The sequence below is a fragment of the Aedes aegypti genome, chromosome 2, assembly GCF_002204515.2.
Source record: "Aedes aegypti strain LVP_AGWG chromosome 2, AaegL5.0 Primary Assembly, whole genome shotgun sequence".
Lineage (NCBI taxonomy): Eukaryota > Metazoa > Arthropoda > Insecta > Diptera > Culicidae > Aedes > Aedes aegypti.
This window is the reverse complement of record NC_035108.1, coordinates 157,621,215-157,643,420: the sequence shown is the minus strand read 5'-3', so window position 1 is coordinate 157,643,420 and position 22,206 is coordinate 157,621,215. Positions and strand designations below refer to the sequence as shown.

The 22,206-nt window shown below is 37.5% G+C and overlaps 1 protein-coding gene across 1 annotated transcript in view; it reads left to right on the top strand.

The window, feature by feature from the left end:
* Nucleotides 1-13,818: 13,818 nt before the first annotated feature.
* The window catches only part of LOC5576901 (peptidoglycan-recognition protein LC), an 85,351-nt gene continuing 76,963 nt past the window's right edge, over nt 13,819-22,206 (top strand). The window contains exon 1 of the mRNA XM_021842921.1: nt 13,819-14,030. The gene's annotated coding sequence lies outside the window, so the exon portion shown is untranslated. The remainder of the gene's footprint in view (nt 14,031-22,206) is intronic.

Genomic DNA, 22,206 nt, shown 5'->3' with positions numbered 1-22,206 from the left:
TTGGCATCTGGTAACAGATCAATACGGTGCTGTATCAACTGCGTCCTACCCAAGCTGCCTTCATGAGTTTCTGGTAACTGCTTGATCGCTTCAAACAAGGCTTTTCTTTCCATGTCCGAAAGGAGATGTTCTGTACTTAGGTCATCTAAGGTTTCAAAGGTCTTCTGTGGTAATTCTACGGTTGGCATCTCCAAACTCTCATCGATGTTTTCCGTAGGATCTGACAAATTATTATCCGAACTAGGCACGATCTGGAAGCAAACTTCTTTACTGCGATCTCCAAAGTAGTCATCTGCAAATGGCATGGTGTTTGAACTACTTGTTTCATCTTGACCTCCTGCTACTGTTGCTGGAGATGGAGGAAGAAGTCGAAATCCAAATTTATTCAAGAAGTCCACGCCCAATATCAAGCATTTTGAAACTTCTGGAACAATAACTGTCTGAATCACATGAGTTTTGTCCTGATATGTGAAAGGTGCATTGACGAAGCCTAGACATCGGTATGCTGTACCGTCAGCTGTCGAGATTTTAACAGCTATCGGATGAATTTTCAAACCTAATTTGTTAACTAAGTCAACCGAACTAATTATCGTTAGGCTTGCGCCAGTATCTGCAAGGCCTTCGATTTCTTCTGAGAGTATCTTGACTTTCAAGTGTGGACAACGATGAAACTTTGTGTTGATTTGATGAACATTATTGAAGATGTTATAGAAGGGTTTGGGAACCTCTGGATCGTTGCGTTGAGGGCATGGATTCCCAGAATTGCCCACGCCTACTCGTTTTTTGGCAATTCCTCTTTCTGGCCTAACTCGTGTTTGTTTGGACACCTATAGGCCGTAGTATCGGCTAATCCACAGACGTGACAGAAGATAGTCTTTCTTTTATCGCATTCTCGCCACATGTGACCAACGCATTGACAATTCCAACACATCGTTTGCTTAGTTTTATCCTTGCTATCTCCGGGGGTTGGTTTGGTCACTGGAAATCGTTTATTGAATCTCGCCTTGAGAGCGTTCAATTCTTCCGTCTCCTCAAGTTCACGTTGTTCATCTTCGTAATTCTCGTCACAATCTAGTTGATTGATGGCTGGCCTCGAATGTGCTGCAGTTGAGTACAAATTCGACTCGAGAGCGTCAAATTTGAAGCATAATTGCGCCAGATGCTCAATCGAGTGAATTGGTTCTAACGCAAGTCGACGTTTGTACGATTGCTTCATATTTTCCACAATGACTTCAAACTTCTCAGCTTCAGTCATCTTTTTCATCATTCTTTGGGCTAGCATTTCCATTTCCGTAAGGTAGGCGCTGAATAACTCTGTAGGTTTTTGTTTTCTTGCACGCATTTCTTCGCGAATTATGCGATCCCGGTTGGGATTGTCATACCGCATCTTAAGATAAGATTCTAACATTTCCCACGACGTAAACTTTTCCTCATACGTTGTGTACCACACATACGCGCCATCTTTGAAAAGTAGGTGGGCGTGCATTCGTAACTCTGGTTTTGTAATATCATACGATCTACACAAAATGTCTATTTGTCGCAGAAAATCCGTGACAGGGACCGAATTGGTATCGCCAGTGAACTTCGGCCACTTCTCTATTATGCTACACTGCTGATGCGGCAAACGTCTGGGGTAACCGCTAGCAGACGACCTGCCAGAATTCATCTGGTTCATCGGAGCAAACGTGACGTTTCCTACACCAGAGTTAGCTGCGGATCGGAAATCATTTCTTGGTCTACTAGTTGAATTCATCGTATTCCAACCACTTGGATTTGTCACAGGGGTACTACGTTGTTCCAAAGTAGGACCAGATAACTGCAACGGTGGCGAAGGATCAGGGAATCTGAATGTCTGATTCACACTGGTATTCCGAGTGTCACGTAGAGCTTGAGTCCGAGGATGGAAATTCATTTCGGCCAGATTATTCGAAAGTGCATCAACGGCTGGGTCCAACCGAACCGTTGAGAACCTCTGGCGAACCAACTGATCGAAGCATCTCTGGACGTACGTTGAAATCTCGGATACATGGACGTACTCATTATTCTGCAAATTTCTATTTTCAGGTACGGCATTGGATACCGGACTAGACCGGATAGGGTTCGGAACTGGCGTCGAACAACCAGACCTTGAACGATCGATAGTCGCCGACATTCCCCGCAATGGAATTGTCGGACGGAACACGTTTGGTTCAGTTACCGCTCCAGTCTGCACTCCGTGGTCATTCGGTGCATGGTCAAAGGTAGGACCATCTCCATGTGCTATTGAGGAAGGATTACCACACTGCTCTAGGGAGGCATCCGATGGATTTGCTTGATGCGGAACCGCTCCGGTGGTCTGTGTTCGATCCTGGTTCCGAAAATTCAAAAGATTTTCAACAAGTGCTGGTATCACACCCGTCGTATCATCCGATCGTTCCATGTTTCCTCCAACCGCTTCTTCTGCCTCATTCCAGGTCATCAACCAGGGAGACTCTCGATTACGCTGTGTAATCTCATGTTCAACAGCGGTATTTTCGGAAATGGATTGAGGTCCAATGATCACACTGAACGGTGCACCTGCGGTATTTTCGTCTGACCGAGGTACCCGAACTGTGGATTCAGCAATTGGTACTGAACGCACTGTATCGTCAAAGTTAAGGCCATAATAATGCATGGTTATCCTTGCAATCAGATCGAGCAAGTACTGCACATCTTCTTGCTGACGACGAGTACGAGGCTGGTAGCGTCGAATCCTTTGGTGGTAGTGCACCAAGCGAGAAAGGCATGAAGGATCAGATCCACGAAACAGAATGTCCGCAATCTCCTTCAACTTCCTTGGTACTGTGCAGAGGTCATCAACCATCATGTGCTCCGTTACTCGCACTAATCGTTCCGATTGTGGATCACGAAGTAACGCACGGAGATCTCGTCTACGTTCTTCGAGCGATCCTCGCGTAGAATAGTCACGTAACAAAAGTTCATAATTAAGTTCACTTTCGTCCAAGTAACAAGCGTTTATTTTATACCACTCCATTGTCAAACAAACCAAAATTCAATTCAAATGAAGAAAAACTTAAATTAAAGATTTTTTTTAACAAGTTCAAACCAATTCACTGAAAATTTTACACTAAACCGATAATACTTATAACCGAAACTAATAACCGAAAACCAAAACTAATAACCGACCGAACTTAATCACTAATTACCGAAATTATCAATCAAAATTAAACCTAGCCGCGCAGGTACTGAAGAAACTAAATGAAATTGACAGAATAGGTTGAAAAGTAACTGAATATACTATGTAAGAGTTCAATTAAGCAATGAATTCAATTTAATATGTACAAAGCCAGTCAAAGAAAAATAATTAATTTAATTTGAAATGTGAAACTATTGCTTTTCGAAGGCCCCACGTTGGGCGCCAAAATGTAACGTTCTTCTCTGCTCCTCAAGCAACGGCTTTAGCGCCACCTTCGACTTCCGAAGGACCGTTACTCTGTCAAAGCCCGGTATGAGACCACCCTTCTCAGGGCAGGTCGCAAATAGTTCAATGCAGAAGCAAAAACTCCAAAATGGCACACACGAAAGGACAAATGAACGGAAATCTAACTACAAACCAACTGAAAACTGGAAACTAAACCAAAAAATAAAAGAAAAAGTCAACCAGAACTGAGCGGCAGAAAAGGTCTTAACTTAAGGAACCAACAAATCTAAATAATTACTAAAAATAAACGTAAAAGAATAGTAGAGTCGTTTTCAATCCGAACTCGAAATAAATATTATGAAACTAAGTCAATTTAAACGAATTTATTTTAGAAAAATGAATTTAGAGAGTTATTTGCATAGGACCTATTAAAAAAATATGCAAGCTCTCAATTTATTGTGAACATTCAAATAAAACCTAGTAACTTGTCTGGTGACGTCACGCATTTAACTCATTTAGCTTATTCTATATATACAATTTGCGGATACAATCAATCTGTTCAAAAGCTAGTGTGGATCTGACCTTAACTGCATCGGCGTGGTGCTCCAACGGCGATGGCTTGATCGTCCCTCGACGGCAGGAGAGCTTCGTCGGATTCTAATTGGAACGTGTGCTATACGGTAGACTCGCGCGTGGGCACGATCTTCAGGGTAGAGGCGTCCCTGGCGGTTGGTGGAGTTAGAGCGGGTTGTTGTTGCTCTACGCCTCACGCTTTGGCGAAACGAGTCCAATCGTCGATAATTCTACTCGATTACAGATCGGCGACTCGAGCACACACTTGGGCACAAGCTCACGTCTGAGCTTATCGATTCGGGGGAACGCTTGTTGGACGAGATTTTCCACCCACAATGGCCCACTAGTCGGAACAGTCTTCGGCTAGACACAGGAAGGAACTCCGTAGTCGGAACACCTATTGGAACACGTGGGCGATTCCCGATCACGTGGACTCGAAGTGACTCAGGACAATCCAGGGACAATTTGCACCAGCCTGGACAAGCTGCCCACGTTGGATGGGCTGGACGATGCCTGAATGGTCACAATAAATCACTCACTGGCAATAATTATCTATTACAGGTCAAACTATCCGACTCTGTAAATTCAAATTCGAATTCGGATAAAAGTTCACAAATTTATAGTAAAGTTCACTTTGGAACTATGGCTTCACTTTTCGATAAAAGCTTCACTGACTTGGAAAATGATCTTTTCACTTGAACGAACTCCACCAGAATAAAATGGAACGAGCGCAATAAATTTGTTCGAGCCTTAAAGCTACGACGCAATTTCCACCTTATCATGTACAGTCTATTTTGTACGATCTTTTTTATTGGTCAGCTCTGGGGGACTCAAAATAATCTAAAAACTTTCCACTGATCCGCTTTTCCCGATTGGTGGATTTTCTAAATTCAAAGGACCAGGTACAAGTTAATTTGCGGAAAATTCCATAACTTATCGATTGTTTCTTAAGAGTCTAGTTCGTTTGCCTTTGGTTATGCACCGTGCGCAACACTTACTTAAGCTTAAATCATCGGGCACAAAAGCTACTCTGAAAGCTTGCTGTTCTTTTGATTACGAACAAAAAAGGAATATTCTTAGACTGGCACAAAACATTTAAGTGTTACACGTGCAACATCTCAATCTTCTTGAATTCAGAAGAACATGTCAATAAAGGAAGAATAAAATCGATATCCACAGATGTGGCCACTAGCCTGGGACACGGTTATATGAAAAATTTAGATTCTCGCTCCAGTCAACTTTTTGGATTGCATTTGGGTCCCACAACAATTGTGCAAAATTTCAGCTCGATCGGAGAAACTATATTTTAGCGCCAGCCGTTAAAAGTTTGTATGGGATTTACTATGGGAAAACTTACTTTTGCAAAGAAAAATCGCTAGAGGTCGTCATTGTCCTCTTTAAAAATTCTGAACACAGATCTCTATAGGCATTTCTACGTTGAACAACATTGCCGAAGACCGCAACGCAATCCGATGCTTGTGAAAAAAGTTATTAGGCATAGACTATTCGGAAATTTTGCCTAATTTTGTTATTATTGTTATTCCTTTACGTGTTAATCAACGTTGCCTTGCCATTAGGTTTTCGTTGAATAACTTTTTTCACAAGGATCGGATTGTTTCGCGGTCTTCGGCAACATTCTTCATCGTAAAAATACCTGTCGAGGTCTGTGTTCAGAATTTTTATAGAGGTTAATGGGCGACCTCTAGCGATTTTTCTTTGCAAAAGTAAGTTTTCCCATAGTAAATCCTATACAAACTTTTAACGGCTGGCGCTAAATTATAGTTTCTCCGATCGAGCTGAAATTTTTCACAGTTGTTGTGGAACCCAAATGCAATCCAAAAAGTGGACTGGAGCGAGAATCTAAATTTTGTCCCACGCTAGTGGCCACTCCACATCACCTGACACAGGTTCCGCTAGGGCCTCTTTGAGGACATTTCCGTTTTTTGTCGGAAACATACCGTGCGACGTATCAATCTTCATGAACTCGAGAGCAGAGTTGCCTAATATCAATCATATCTGCTGATGGCTGATGGTCTAAAACTATCAATATCACTTGCGAGCTATCAATATCACTTTGATTTGACAACCAACAGCAGTGATGCGACATCGCACTCTAGATCAAAATCACTGCAGAATGAGTGATCACGTGGTCATTATCCATGCTATTAATATTTTTCAGTGACCAACACATAGTTTCAATCTATCTGCAACACTGTCGAAAATATCGTATTGATAAATTGCCATTTTATCTGCTAAATTTAAAGCTAAACTTAACCCATCAGTGATATCCATAGTCTATCGCCATCAATGCACTGGTGATGGAGTAGACAGCATGATGTTGATGTGATATGGAATGATCCGATTTGTATCGCAGTCGGCCTGTACAAATCAGCAAATTTTAAGCATTGATAGTGACATCGAGCAGCTCTGCTCGAGAGAACTTGTCAATAAAGAAAACAAAACGATAAAAACAGATGTGGCCACTCCAGATCTCCTGGCACAGGTTTCACGAGAGCCTCTTTGAGGACATTTCCTTCGTGGAAGTACAACGTTTTCCGGTACAACTAGTTAGAAATTAAATTTTTAAATAACATCAAAATAATGAAAGATTGACCAACAAAAATCTTACTTCTCGGTTTTCGTAATTATCATATGGTCGATTTAAGCGTGTAAAACTACGGATTTCAAATTGATTGGTCATGTAGAGCAGGTGCGTCGCGCAACAATTTTATTTCAAAAAGTGCTTTGCGAGATAAAAAGGCTAAAAACCCCTGCTCTAAAGTAAACTGAAAAATTCTGTTTCTAAGCATTTCAATTGTATTTTAGGTGGTTTTTCCGTTCAACAGAAGAAATAACATAATTCGTAAAATATTGGCTTATTTTTTAGTACCCATACCAATTTTATGGAATGAAATACTGAAAAAACTTTAAACGCCAAAGAAAAACCAAAAGCAGATTTTTGTCACTTCCGAAATCACAGCAACCTGTGAGCGTAGACGAACGTTCAAAAAATGTGGCTGTTATTTTGTAGCGTACAAAAAGTAGAATTTCGTTACGTTAGAGTTCTGGCTTATCATGCATATTTCAAATTTGTACAATTTTTGAAAACACCTGAATTTTGTGCAATGTTTCATCAGTGAAAGTAATATGCTAGAGAAATTGAATAAAGTGGGATAAGCTGAGCTGACCCGAAAAAAAATCGCTGGATTTGAAAGCAGATAATCCTGATTAACAAGACTTCAAGCAAATGTATTATTTTAATCATGGAGAAGTGCTTGGACTTACGATTGGAGAAAGAATACGTTGAGAGGTGAGATAATTCCATTTGGTGAAATAATTCCATTTGATTATTTTCAAAATGCTTGCTGTGAACGTGTCAATTCTAGTTTCATGACAAATGTGTGTATGAATTACACGTGGATACGTATTTTTAAGCGGCACTTTTTACGAGACAGTATCTTTTTTGCTACTTGCTCAGTCTCAAATTTGATGTTTGACCATGTATGAATGTCTATTCTTGCTCCTGTGTTTTCAAAACATTGCATTGTTTCATAATGGGAAGAGGAATGTTTTCTTTTAATTTCACCGAGTAATGGCGCTTAAGCCAAGGCTCTAAAGCCAGGGCATAAGGCAGAAATACCTATTGTCACTTCACCGCTTTGTCGCCAGAAAAAACACAGTTTTCATAAAATTACATAAAATATATAGTAAGGTTAATCAAACATTTCAATAGTCTAACTCAACAAACAAGCAAAATAGGACTTTAACTTTATTTAAAATATAATTTGATTTAAATTGCACAATTAAATTAGGATTTAATTGACTTTTTTTACATGCTTGCAGTATTTATAAAAAATCTTCGTTTCTCCAATATGGCCAGAAACAATACTTTTCTAGACTATAAATAAAACACGTTTGAGCCTAGAAAGTAATATGAGCTTTAATTGGTCGATGTTCAGGCAGACCGGACAAAATGATATTTTGGATCTGTAGCGATACGTGAAGAGCTCCATCAATTCCATATTTTCTCTGGAGGAAATTACCAGAACCCCACTCAGTGCCGTCGGTGCCAAACGTGGGGTCATGGAACAAAAAATTGCCGCATGGATGCTAAATTCATGATTTGCGGAGGTTTTTCTCACGCCAAGGACGTCTGTCCAGTGAAGGAAGATACCGATAAGTTCTTATGCGCCAATTGCAAGGGCAATCATAAGTCAAATTTTTGGTCTTGCCCTTCGCGCAAGAGAGTCGTTGAGCCTCGTGCCAGGCAGATGAAAGATAATATCCGTTACGATAACGGTCGTTTCCGGAATTTGCCTGGTAGAGTATCGAACAATGCTCATTTTTCAGTTAACGATCGCATGATCATGAATCATACCCATCAGGAAGATCATAATCATGCTCATTCACAAACTAATTTTAATCCGTCGGGTAGCGGTTCAAATCTTTCAATTTCAATTATCTACCCACGGAAAATCCTTTGCCGATATCGTAGCAGGTAATTTGAACTCCTCCCCTATTCGTACTATGAGTACCCATTCTATTTGTTTCAAATCAAATGGAAAAACCCTACCGCCACAGGTAACTCCTACTCCGCTTCTTCGTCTACCGAAAATTCTAATGGGAAATCATCAGATACTGTACCCACTTCAAGTGATATGTCTGCCTCTGATTTTAATTTTCTAACTGAACAATTGAATCTAATGATTGATGCAATGTTCAAAGCCTCCACTATGACTGAAGCAGTCCAAATTGGTGTAAAATTTACTAATCAAATTGATAATTGATTACGATTTTCTAATGGATCCAAATAATAATTTAAATATTTTAAATTGGAATGCTGTTTAATTTTCTTACAGTTAATAACGTGCATATAGCAGTTATTACCGAAACGTATTTAAAACCTGGATCTAAACTCAAAAGAGATCCTAACTTTTTTGTTTATCGTAATGAAAACATCAACTGTTTTCGTCATTTGAAACTAAAGTTTTTGAAACTTTAGGTGTTTCAGTTGAAACACAACTTGGTAAATATACTTTCATAGCTGCCTAGGGTAGATGTACCAATAGTGATCCTATATAGATCCTCCACTATAGTAACACTTTACCGCAACTATTGGTACAAGTAAGAAAAGTTTTAGCAAATTTAGTGAGATTTCATCAGTTTTGAAGCAATTTGAACGCTCTTTTCAACTATTCCGTGTATCAACAAGCCAATACGTCGATTCTGTGGCTAATATAATAAAATCAGTGAAAACGGCAATTTGCCTTTTCAATGCTCTGGACAGCAAGTTAATTTGCTCCAAACTGACTTGCGAAAATTGACTCGCAATAAGTCAAAATTTTTTGTCCGTGATTATAGACGATGATCTTAAACTCTTAATCCGTCTTAAAAACGTGAGGAGAAGGCCATTTCAACGCACTCGTGATCCTGCTATGAAAATTATATGGCAGGATTTACAGAAAGAAATCAAGAAACGTTTTGCACAATTAAGAAACAAAAATTTTGAAAATAAGATTTCTCAATTGGACCCTGGCTCTAAGCCCTTTTGGAAATTTTCTAAAATTTTGAAAAAAAAAACTCAGAGGCCAATACCGGCATTGATAGAGGAAAATAAATTATTACTAACTAATTGCGAAAAAGCTCAAAAACTTGCTATGCAGTTTGAAAGCGCGCACAATTTTAATTTAGGACTTACTAGTCCAATTGAAAATCAAGTTACACAGGACTTCGAATATATTCTCAATCAAGAGAACGATTTCGAAAATACCTATGAGACTGATTTCAAAGAAGTTAGAACTATTATTAAAAAATTCAAAAATATGAAAGCTCCTGGCAATGATGGAATTCTCTACATCCTCATCAATTAACTTCCAGAAAGTAGCTTATCATTTTTAGTTGATATATTTAACAAATGTTTTCAATTAGCATATTTTCCTGACAAATGGAAAAATGCTAAGGTTGTTCCAATTTTAAAACCAGACAAAAATCCTGCAGAAGCTTCTAGCAATCGTCCAATCAGTTTGCTTTCCTCCATCAGTAAACTTTTTGAAAAGGTTATTTTGAACAGAATGATGGCCCACATCAACGAAAATTCAATTTTCGCCATTAACAGTTCGGATTCCACCATGGACAAACTCAAATGTACTTAAGTCACCTGAAAATCATTCGTAGGTCTGTAAACTACATTCCCACTGTACTCACATTGAACGTACCTTGATATATTTGGGAAAGTAGATTACAGACCTTCGAATGATTTTCAGGTGACTTAAGTACATATTAGTAACAATTAAGCAACGTACTTAAATAAGTTTGGCTGAAAACTCTATATATGGGTGTTTCTTCATATGCATACAAACTATTTATAAAATATGAAATATATCGAGGTACGTTCAATGTGAGTACAGTGGGAATGTAGAATACAGACCTTCAAATGATTTTCAGGTGACTTAAGTACATTTAAGTAACAATTATGCAACGTACTTAAATAAGTTTGGCTGAAACCTCTATATATGGGTGTTTCTACATATGCATACAAATTATTTATAAAATATGAAATATATCGAGGTACGTTCAATATGAGTACAGTGGGAATGTAGTTTACAGACCTTCGAATGATTTTCAGGTGACTCAAGTACATTTAAGTAACAATTATGCAACGTACTTAAATAAACTTGGCTGAAACCTCTATACATGGGTGTTTCTTCATATGCATACAAATTATTTATAAAATATGAAATATATCAAGGTACGTTCAATGTGAGTACATAGGGAATGTAGTTTACAGACCTACGAATGATTTTCAGGTGACTTAAGAAATTTTATGTAACAATTATGCAACGTTCTCATGTAATTTTGGCTGAAACCTCTATATATGGGTGTTTCTTCATATGCATACAAATTATTTATTAAACATGACGCATCACGGCTAATGTTTTGTTTTTGCTTCTTTGTCTAATTTTGAGTGTTGCATACATCCAGGCAATTCTATGCACACATCTTGTAGTATATATTAAGAAGTTTATTTGAAATCTCATTAATAGCGTTATTAGATTACGTTTTTTACCATAAAGTTGTCAAATTTCAACTTAAGTATAAAGTTTTTTACATGTTTTCGGGCTAAAATTTTACAAGGAATCCGATTCTGTACAATGATTAAACATATAAAGCGATTCAAAAAAGGAAGTATGGAAAATTTTGAGGTGCGTTTAAAACCGAGGTTAGATCCGGAAGGTACATGCGTTTTACGAAAAAATCGGAACGGTTTGCCTAGATTTTCAAAAAATCGACCATCTATTCAGCAGGATGAAAACGTGAGGTACGTTCAAAATCCCGCGAGGTCATCCACACAGGCCTCACGGCCAAAGGACGAAGCCTGCGTGTCATCTGTAGTCGATTCCAAAAAAGTTTGGATATGTTTTCTTCATACTTGCAAAAATGAAAGATTTCTCCTAATGCTTCCAAAACTCAACTAATAATATTCCCACATAAACCGAAAGCTCTTTATTTGAAACCTTCAAGTAGACATGTTGTCACGATGAGAGGGGTTCCAATAAATTGGTCAGATAAAGTCTCTATCCCCTTATTAATAGAAAATCAAAACTTTGTCTTAAGAACAAGCTTTTGGTATTCAAACACATTTTTAATATGATTCTGAAGCTTCCTCCCTGGTATAGTACTAATGATTTAGGGGAAGTGGTGGTAAAATGAACACCGTGCCTTTTACCGAGAAAAAAAAAACAAATTACAACGATTTTTTATCACACACCGACGATTTAGAGCATAAATCAGAGTGTTCGGGTTGATACGGAGGTCAATTGAAGTGAAAATATCAATTAAAACTAAGATATTAGAAAATCTCGTTTTAGGCTCGGAGGTCTTGAGGTTTTTCAGTGCTGTAAATATCGTTGTAATATGATGTCAAATCTGAAGCTTTTATTTTTATTTTTTTTTTTTTTTGAATGGGTTACAATCATTTATGAATTTAGTTTTGCTCACGTTTTTTGCATGATGTTCATTTTACCACCAACAGCTGTTCATTTTACCTTTTGCTGCTTTAGATAACATCCATATTTTTGATCTTTTGCGATAGAACTATACATATTCCTCGTTTTTCTATCAAAAACAAAATGATATCCTTAAGTTGTTCATTTTACCACGTCTTCCCCTACATAAAATTTCCAATGTTGTAACATTGGAACAAATGTCAAATTACATAATTAATACTTTTAGACAAAAATCGTTGCAATCTTCTATTGCCACGATAAATGCGTTATATATTTAGGTTAAGTTAGGTTAAGTCCTTGGTTAAGTCAATTGAAAGCTTTTTTTTCTCTCTGTTATAAGCAGGTGAAATCAACTCATCTGAAAAAATTCTGAACTGCTACGGCAAATGAAATGTATTATGTTGTAAACCAAATGTTAAGTAAAGCTTACTTTTGTTTTACCAAATTAGGATTATAGTGTTCTCTAACACATAACTCCTAGATAGATATAAGAAATGAATGTAATGTTTGGAATGATACTAATACAGAATTTAAAAAATAAAAATCGACGATAAAACGTGTTCGATTACCAACGCGGGCCCAAACTTCTAGAAAGCCTAGAAAACCATTGCACATTTCCTATACCAGTTTTAACATTATGGGGATGGATGGTCTTTCTCATTCAATACGTAACTTTTCACTGAGCGAAAAAAAATCAACATAAAGTGCTCGTGATCTAAAAACAGCTCCGCAAACATCATAACTAGTTATTATGTAACGAAGAATTAAACCACAATGAATTGATTTAGTCTACCATTCCAGTTAATATCAATGACGCACGAAGAAGTGTAAATCCACGCAATCAGTCGGAGTTCGTCACCTGGTGAAAAGTCCAGCCCTTCACCCTACTCCCAATAAAACCATTTATTTGAACTGCACCAACTCAAAATCCGTACAGTGTTTACTTTCCAAACGACGACACCGACGAGTACAAAACTACATCACAGTCGATGTCAAACGCTGTGCGAACAACCAGCATTCAAATCTATTCGCTGCTCGGTCGTTCGATATCGCGCAAAACCGGAATGAAAGCATGCGGGAATCATACACTCGCACAGAGAGATCGAACATGATGAGCGTTCTGAATCCTCCCTTGGCCGCGTGTGTTCGTGTTGATGATATGTACTACTATCACTTTTCACAACATCCACAACACAATTAGGTGGCCCATTTCTATACGCAAAAAAAAAACAAGTTTTAAAAATCTGGACCCCCAGAAACTACTGTGAAAATGTATACCTAGCTAAACTGTAATACTGGTTTCCCCCGGGGTGGAAAGGGCATTTCAAAATCAGTTTTTGAACTACCCTACCCGCAACAAGGACACTTTTATGCCAAAATATAAAATACGGTTCTAAAATTTTTGAATAATGATTCAACTACCAAAATTTGAACAAAATCGGAACACTTTTGAAAATCAACCTTCTTCAATGGAACTTCTCGCCCATTCCGCGCGAAAACCGAATTTCTATTTCCCTAGGTAAAACTTGTTTGTTTCCTAACGAACAGATTTTTTGTTTGTTGCAGTATCTTCTCTATTGATTGAAAATCTTACAGTTAATCATGAAATAAATTCATCGACTACAGCTTCGTCTATGGTCGAAAATTTAATTCTTTAATTCTCATATATTTAGTTGTTTTAAAACAGAAACTTTCACAGCAGCTTCTAGAAATCCAAATGAACAAATTTAAAGGAGTGTAACCTGAGATAGTTGTAGTTTAATCACTATGGGCCACCCTAATCTACAGCCTAGTCAGTGCTAGTAGGTCGCATCTACTACACCCTCTCAGTGCGTTCTCCGTGAAGCGTTCGTGTTAGTCGCCCCCGGATCGCGAAACAGATTGGATCGTTCAAGTGCGCGCAATCAAGTAGTGGTAGGATCTTTATCGCAATTCCGCGAACGGATAGGACACAAAGAGAGACAGCTAGTGCAGATCGTCATTGTTCAACACTGGAACCAGTTCGAAGCAGTTACCGGAAAGTGATTATAAGCTTATAATTGCATACGAGGGTGAGCGCATATGATAGGCATCATGTTTGCCATTCGAGAGACGTTTGATAGTGGCCGCAGTATCTGAAAACTTGATTGAAATGTTCTTTATCTAAACATATCAACACGCGAAATGCTTGTAACCGGAAAGCTATGAAGAGATATAAACGGGTCTATCCACCCTTTCTGTGCTTTTCGCTGTCACCCGAAGTTTGCTTTGTGTTTTGCAACAAACTCCAAAAACAAACGAATAGCAGAACACGAATACAGGTTTGAATGATTGCGTTGCGAACCATTCAACAGTCGCCAATCGGAATGTGATGAAGATCGTCAAAACAACTTCGGACAAACACAGCGCGGCAACCAACTGTGTAGTGAGTGATAGACACTGGTCAAGCAAAAAAGCATTCAAATAGGGGATACTTTTTTTCTGTTGTAAACAGAGACGATTCGATGGACACAATATTTATGAACGTGTGAAATTAGTATGGACATTAAAAAAAATAATGTGTTTCACAAAGTGACTTGCAATTATTCAGTTCATAGCTTCACACAAACCGTGTAAAGAAATTTTCAGAACAGACTCCATTCTCGTGAATCTTTTCAATAAAGGATAAGAGTTTTGGAAAGATCATCACCATCAGTTAATCTTGTTAATACCGAGAAACTATTGATTAACATTTTTGGTTTTTTTAGGGCCGATTTCTTCACTTTCGCTTAAGCCGTAAACCACGTTTACCCATACGATTAAACCAGGTTTAAGGCCTAAGCGGTGATGAAGAAACCGCTTATTAGTCAATATAATATTCCCTTGGGCTTTGAGACTTAGAAGTAAGTCAACCATTATGCATGGTTATTCACCAAGTGATTAGAAAAATAAGTTCAGATGAACATCCATGGATTACTCATAGGATTCTAATTGCATACAAGGGTGAGCGCATATAATAATGATGCCATTCGAGAGACAGTTGGTCTGCGTTAAGTCAGAGTTGTCATGTTTTGAGGAAAATGAGCTTTAAGTCTAACACTTTGACATGTTTTAACTCGTTATAAATTTGATTCAATATTCCCACACATCTTTGTGACATTTCCAAACAATATAATGCGAAGTGATAATCCTGGGAAAACATAATCTAAACCACTAATAGAACAATTTTGTTTATGGACTAAGTGCACTTGCTCCACTCTGACTGAACTAAAGGTTCATTCTGACTGAACAATTTAATTTTTTTTTGTTAATTCAAAAGCATTAAAAGTTATCAATACATTGTATGTTCCCCAAATTGTGTTGGAGTTCAAATCGTTCAATCAACTAGACCAACCAAGCCTCCAAGGTTTTCTTTTTATTCAAAAACAATTCCCTGTAAAATTTTGGCAGTGCGCTTCAGAAGCCCAAGGCAGCGGTTCGTTAATTTTCACCGCTGGAGTGATTTTTTCGTCTTTCACGTTTTATTAGAGAGTGCTGGTGACAAAATTGAAAGTGATTGGCAATCGCTCTATCATGCTCGTTCCATGCTTCTTTTCAAATAAGTTATATTATGTAAACGCAGATCTTTCGGTTCTGTTCTAATGTTACGGTATGCATTTAATAAAAAAAAAGATTAGCGCGTCACTACAAGTGTCGATGTTTTCCTATTTATGTTTTACAAAACGAATGAAAATAAACATACCTATACTTTTGTTCTTTTAATTAAAAAAAAAAACTTTGAAAGGTTTGATTGATATTAAGAGTGTCGATGTTTTCATTGATTACTAGTAAATGACCATCTTTTCAAGCTATATGATGTAACTTGTAAATCCTCCTTACTAATAAAAAGCCTCTTCCTGTTTATAATCATAGAGATGTAGAGGTATACTCGGTCTCTTATTATAGTGAATACCACAAACATTCCTTTCTTTCCCTAACGACCATAACATGAAAACACAACACACTGTCTGTTTTTGAATTTACATTCTTTGGTTCGTCATCATGGGTGAATCGCATCACTTACCAATCCAGATTGTGTAGCTTCTAAATCCTTCCCACGAACATCTCCTTCCCGTGACAATCATGAAGATGCAGGAGTATACTCGGTCTCCGACTCGACGTTGGTCGGCCAGGTGTCAGGGTTTTCCGCAATTCCGCTCTACTCGATCTTCGTATATCGGATATGATGATACCTGGGAGGGAGGCACAGATACTACACACGAAATATGACACAAAGTTATTTCAAACTGCAAGAAAACTCCAGCTTGCCAACGACAATCAAGGCAGACTTGATGAAAATCGCTAGTTTTCTTTTGTTGTGTACCTTCGATCGTTCTGGAAAAACATGGAAAATGGGCCGAATTTTTGTTTTTGTTAGAAAAAGTAAAATGATGTGTATTTGAATACTTTATATTCAATCAGAATAAAAGGTACTATCGTGACATTACTTTTGAATAAGCATGAATAGCTTTTCAATCGATTTTTTGTCACATTTGATAAAATGCAAAAATTTATTTTAATCAATTACGCGCTTTTATTATGTTTGTCCTTTGTTTGAAATCTGGGCTCACAATGACAGTTCGTGACAGCAGAATCTCGGCTCACCTTGACGCACATAAATTTCGTATCGGATTCTCCCTCCCAGGATGATACTATATGCTCAGGAAAGTCTAGGAAATTTCCATTACGAGCAGATGCTGGAGCGATCGGGAATCGAACCCAGACACAGCATGCTTTGCTTTGTAGCCGCGGACATTACAAGTAAGGGAGGCCCCTGATTGAAGCGCAATCGGCCAACCTGAAACCAAAGTCCGTCACCACCCCACGGGCCTCTGAGATAAATCTCTCAATGTTGTTCGTAGGCACGCTTAAGAGAGTCGAGTTGGGCATGGAGGTGTAGGTTTGTGAAGGAGAATATGGGGTCGTGACGGACTTTGGTTTCAGGTTGGCCGATTGCGCTGCAGAATCGTTACCCGTTCTGTGGCGTAGTTGGTTAACGCGCCAGTCTAGCGTATTGAGAGTCGTGAGATCGAAGCCTACCAGAACGATTCTATTATGTTTCACATTTTTACATCTGAAATGTGTTGTCCAAATTGACTTTTGTGTCTACGACCTTTAGGTTTTTTTTTATTATAATGTTTTTTCGATTCATTTCCAGGAAAAATCCCTCCCAGAAATGTTCAAAATGTATATCCAGGATTCCAGTCTATAATGCAGTCATGATTTTCACGCACAACTTGGGAAAGATTCTTACAAAATGATAGGCCTTGAATTCTAGCTAAGAATACTACCGAGGAAGAGATATAAATCTCATATAAACTCAGTGGGATTTTACATAATCCAAGCTAAATTTCTGATAAAGTATTGAGTAAGATTTTAATCGAATTTTGCATTTTGAAACATAATTTTAAAATATATCTTGGACGAGATTCTGATGTAATCCTAGCGAAAATTTTCAACAAAACATCTCAAAAATCCTACACAATATTCTCACAAAATCTGGGATACGGATTTTAAAACAAATCCTGAGCTGGATTCTATCGTAATAGTGAGCACAATTCTGACAGAATCCTAGGAGAAGTCATAACAGAATTCTGGACGGTATTTCACGGAAACCTGTGCTGGATCTCAACAGAAATCAACTGTTGTTAGTTGTCATTAGTCAAAATTTTCAATACAGTTTTCTTCCGATAGGTCAACAAATCACGAAAAACAAGAACTCCGTTTCGTTATTTTTTTTTCTCTCTTATAAGCAGGTGAAATCAACTCACCTGTAAAAAATCTGAACTGCTACGGCAAATGAAATGTAATAAAACATTTTGTTGACAAAATGTTAATACAAATATAAATTTGTTTTACCAAATTAGGATGATAGTGTTTTCTAATAACACAGAACACCTAGGTATAAGAAATGAATGTAATGTTTGGAATGATACTAATGAAGAAATAATATAAAAAAAGAACTCCGTTTATTGTAATTGACAAAATGAAGAAACGGAAGTTTTTCTAGATTTGTTTTTTATTTGGATAAAAACTGCTTTTTTGTTTTTGCAAATGCATGATTCTAGACAGAACCCTAAAAGAAATCTTCACTGAGGGCCTTTTGTTCGAACTCACAAAAAAATATCTTGTGAACCAAAAAATTTGACCCGCCAAACAATATTGCTTCTGGAGTTTAGTCGACAATTCAAAAAGGTTGCGCAGGTCTGTTATAAGAGCTGAGCTTAACTTAGTTTAGGACTTTGCTCTGGTTGTTACTTGATGATTAGCTCGAAACCAGTGATAATAGTGACAATATACAAAGAATAAATTTGATGTTCGGGACGGGGTTGGTGGTCTAATGGCGCTTCTGCTTCATAAGCATGAGTTCAATCCCAGGCCCGCCCCTTTCCTCGTACTTTGTAGTTGTATCTTCCCTTGCTTCTATCTACCACTACTATTATATCACAGTTGATGCATCTATTACAGTTCATAGCATTTGCTAGAAACCGAGACGGACAGAAATAAACCGTTTCTCTACGCTTCCATTCGTTCATCATTATAACATGCCTTCCTTTACGCCTGATACATAGGCAGTCTGCTAACCAAACCAGCAAGCCTCTCTACCATAAAAATTACCCCATCCTTTCACCCTTCCCGCATGAACTAGCGTTGACGCAGTGGTATATACGGTCAACCATGGGATAATAATATAAAAAAAGCATCTGGAACTGGATCCCTCCAGTTGAATGCATCATCAATTCCTTCCCCTTTCCCTCATTGGTCTGCATTCTGACGTGGAAGGCACCATTGTTGCCTAAAAATAGAAGATCACCAGCACACTGAGCCTGTTAATCCCAAGCAGTCATCTGGTTGGTTCCTTGTGTAAGTGCAGCTGATCTGGCGATACTGGAGTAGCAACCACGGGCGGCCAATCAAGCTCAATCTCAAGTTCAAAGAATTAAGTTGATGTTCGGCTATGTACCAGTTTGTTGAGTTAAGCAGGCGTAGGTAAAGAGTAGATCAGGTTAGCACAGGTTTAGATTGACACTTATTGTACACTAGTGGCCCCGGCAAACTTCGTCTTGCCATCAAGCAGGCTGTTGAAAGATGCTTAACTCCCATACAAAGTGACAGATTAGCTCTCTTCCGTTGATTCAACTATCCCGGAGACTAATCCTAAACATTTTCCTCACACAAACACGTCGGAACCCGTGACGAATACAACAGTGGAATAATCAGGTAAATCCGTTGACCCGTTTTCAAGCTATTTCGTGACATACAAACATCTTTCCATTTTACCCTTCTTACAACCATAAGAAGGGTATAAAGATCGCTTGAAAAACCGACTTTTGATCCGAGGCCCGGAGGGCCAAGTCTCATATACCAATCGATAGAGCTCGACGAACTGAGCACATGTCCGTGTGTGTGTATGTGTGTGTGTATGTGTGTGTGTATGTGTGTGTGTGTTACAAAAAATGTCACTCAATTATCTCAGCCGTTTGTCAACCGATTTAAACACTTTTAGCTCTTAAAGAAAGCTACAACATTCCCATAGAACGCTATTGAATTTCATTGCGATCGGACATTTCGTTACAGAGTTATGATTCAAACAGTATCGTGAAGTACTAGAAAAAGCATATTCTAATATTTTCAATTGTCTGCATTTTGATCGATATCTCAGCCATTTTTGAACCGATTTAAGTTCTTTTATCGGCTAATGAAAGCTCTGACATTCAATCATAAGCCTTCAAATTTTCATTGAAATCGGATTACTAGTTTCAGAGATATCATTGGAAGAATTTTCTAAAGTACTGGAAAAAAAATTCTCTGAAATATTCATTTTTTTTACATTTTGATCAATTTCTCAGCTATTTTTAATCCAATTTTAGCTCTTTTTTCGTCGATTGAAAGCTCGGATATCATTCACAATCATATTGCAATCGAATTATAAATTACAGAGATAAAATCATTATTTTCAAAAATCTCTAAAATTCCCCTTTTACCCTTCTTACAACCATAAGAAGGGTATAAAGATCGCTTGAAAAACCGACTTTTGATCCGAGGCCCGGAGGGCCAAGTCTCATATACCAATCGATAGAGCTCGACGAACTGAGCACATGTCCGTGTGTGTGTATGTGTGTGTGTATGTGTGTGTGTATGTGTGTGTGTATGTGTGTGTGTATGTGTGTGTGTGTGTGTTACAAAAATGTCACTCAATTATCTCAGCTGTTTGTCAACCGATTTAAACACTTTTAGCTCTAAATGAAAGCTACAACATTCCCATAGAACGCTATTGAATTTCATTGCGATCGGACATTTCGTTACAGAGTTATGATTCAAACAGTATCGTGAAGTACTAGAAAAAGCATATTTTATTACTTTCAACTGTTTGCATTTTGATCAATTTCTCAGCCATTTTTGAACCGATTTGAGTTCTTTTATCGACTTATGGAAGCTCTAACATTCATTCATAACCCTTCAAATTTTCATTGAAATCGGATTATTTGTTACAGAGATATCAATAGAAGAATTTTGTAAAGTACTGGAAATAAATAAGTTTATTTTAGAATATTCAATTTTTTACATTTTGATCAATTTCTCAGCTATTTTTGATCCGATTTGAGCTCTTTTTCCATCGATTGAAAGCTTTGACATCATTCATAAACATGCTGCAATCGAACGTAAAGTTACAGAGATAAAAATCGATTTTATCCAAAAAAATCTCTAAAATTCCTCTTTTTACCCTTCTTACAACCATAAGAAGGGTATAAAGATCGCTTGAAAAACCGACTTTTGATCCGAGGCCCGGAGGGCCAAGTCTCATATACCAATCGATAGAGCTCGACGAACTGAGCACATGTCCGTGTGTGTGTATGTGTGTGTGTGTATGTGTGTGTGTATGTGTGTGTGTATGTGTGTGTGTGTGTGTGTGTGTTACAAAAAATGTCACTCAATTATCTCAGCCGTTTGTCAACCGATTTAAACACTTTTAGCTCTAAAAGAAAGCTACAACATTCCCATAGAACGCTATTGAATTTCATTGCGATCGGACATTTCGTTACAGAGTTATGATTCAAACAGTATCGTGAAGTACTAGAAAAGCATATTCTAATATTTTCAACTGTTTGCATTTTGATCAATTTCTCAGCCATTTTTGAACCGATTTGAGTTCTTTTATCGACTTATGGAAGCTCTAACATTCATTCATAACCCTTCAAATTTTCATTGAAATCGGATTATTTGTTACAGAGATATCAATAGAAGAATTTTGTAAAGTACTGGAAATAAATAAGTTTATTTTAGAATATTCAATTTTTTACATTTTGATCAATTTCTCAGCTATTTTTGATCCGATTTGAGCTCTTTTTCCATCGATTGAAAGCTTTGACATCATTCATAAACATGCTGCAATCGAACGTAAAGTTACAGAGATAAAAATCGATTTTATCCAAAAAAATCTCTAAAATTCCTCTTTTTACCCTTCTTACAACCATAAGAAGGGTATAAAGATCGCTTGAAAAACCGACTTTTGATCCGAGGCCCGGAGGGCCAAGTCTCATATACCAATCGATAGAGCTCGACGAACTGAGCACATGTCCGTGTGTGTGTATGTGTGTGTGTATGTGTGTGTGTGTGTGTTACAAAAAATGTCACTCAATTATCTCAGCTGTTTGTCAACCGATTTAAACACTTTTAGCTCTAAATGAAAGCTACAACATTCCCATAGAACGCTATTGAATTTCATTGCGATCGGACATTTCGTTACAGAGTTATGATTCAAACAGTATCGTGAAGTACTAGAAAAAGCATATTTTATTACTTTCAACTGTTTGCATTTTGATCAATTTCTCAGCCATTTTTGAAACCGATTTGAGTTCTTTTATCGACTTATGGAAGCTCTAACATTCATTCATAACCCTTCAAATTTTCATTGAAATCGGATTATTTGTTACAGAGATATCAATAGAAGAATTTTGTAAAGTACTGGAAATAAATAAGTTTATTTTAGAATATTCAATTTTTTACATTTTGATCAATTTCTCAGCTATTTTTGATCCGATTTGAGCACTTTTTCCATCGATTGAAAGCTTTGACATCATTCATAAACATGCTGCAATCGAACGTAAAGTTACAGAGATAAAAATCGATTTTATCCAAAAAAATCTCTAAAATTCCTCTTTTTACCCTTCTTACAACCATAAGAAGGGTATAAAGATCGCTTGAAAAACCGACTTTTGATCCGAGGAT